The sequence below is a fragment of the Orycteropus afer genome, unplaced genomic scaffold (assembly GCF_000298275.1).
Source record: "Orycteropus afer afer isolate SDZICR_OR568_19922 unplaced genomic scaffold, OryAfe1.0 scaffold00014, whole genome shotgun sequence".
Lineage (NCBI taxonomy): Eukaryota > Metazoa > Chordata > Mammalia > Tubulidentata > Orycteropodidae > Orycteropus > Orycteropus afer.
The window spans coordinates 1,780-2,231 of record NW_006921601.1 but is presented as its reverse complement, the minus strand read 5'-3'; the positions used below and the strand labels follow the sequence as shown (position 1 = coordinate 2,231).

The following is a 452-nucleotide window of genomic DNA, read 5'->3' as shown; positions in this document are numbered from 1 at the left end:
GTAAAATTCTATGTGTGCTGACAGCAAAATGGAAGTAATTGACAGGCTTCATGAGCTTTTTAAGCAATTATGCATTCACTGTAGTGTACAATTCTGTGTATATTGAGATTTAAGAGGTTGGATATGGAGGTAGTCAGTTACAGTTCACAGAATATTTTATATTGAGCTATACAGTCTAATCTACCAAATTCAGGTATTCTATTTGATAGGAGAGGCTGAGCTTTGGGAACACTTCTTCTCAATTATATGTAGATGAGATAAGAATGACTTCAGTGTTAATTTGTGACCATGATAACAATATGTATAAGCTGCTTATATCACAAATAATAAATGCACACATAGAACAATGGCATGCAAAAAAAAAAAAAAAAAGAGCCACTCTGAACTAGAATTTAGAAATTATGGGCTGTATTACAAATTTAGTCATTTCCTAAACAGGTTCTAACTTATAC

The 452-nt window shown here is 32.1% G+C and overlaps 1 pseudogene; it reads right to left on the bottom strand.

Annotated features, from left to right (window-relative positions):
- The window catches only part of LOC103210108, a 113,597-nt pseudogene that overhangs the window by 112,153 nt on the left and 992 nt on the right, over window positions 1-452 (bottom strand).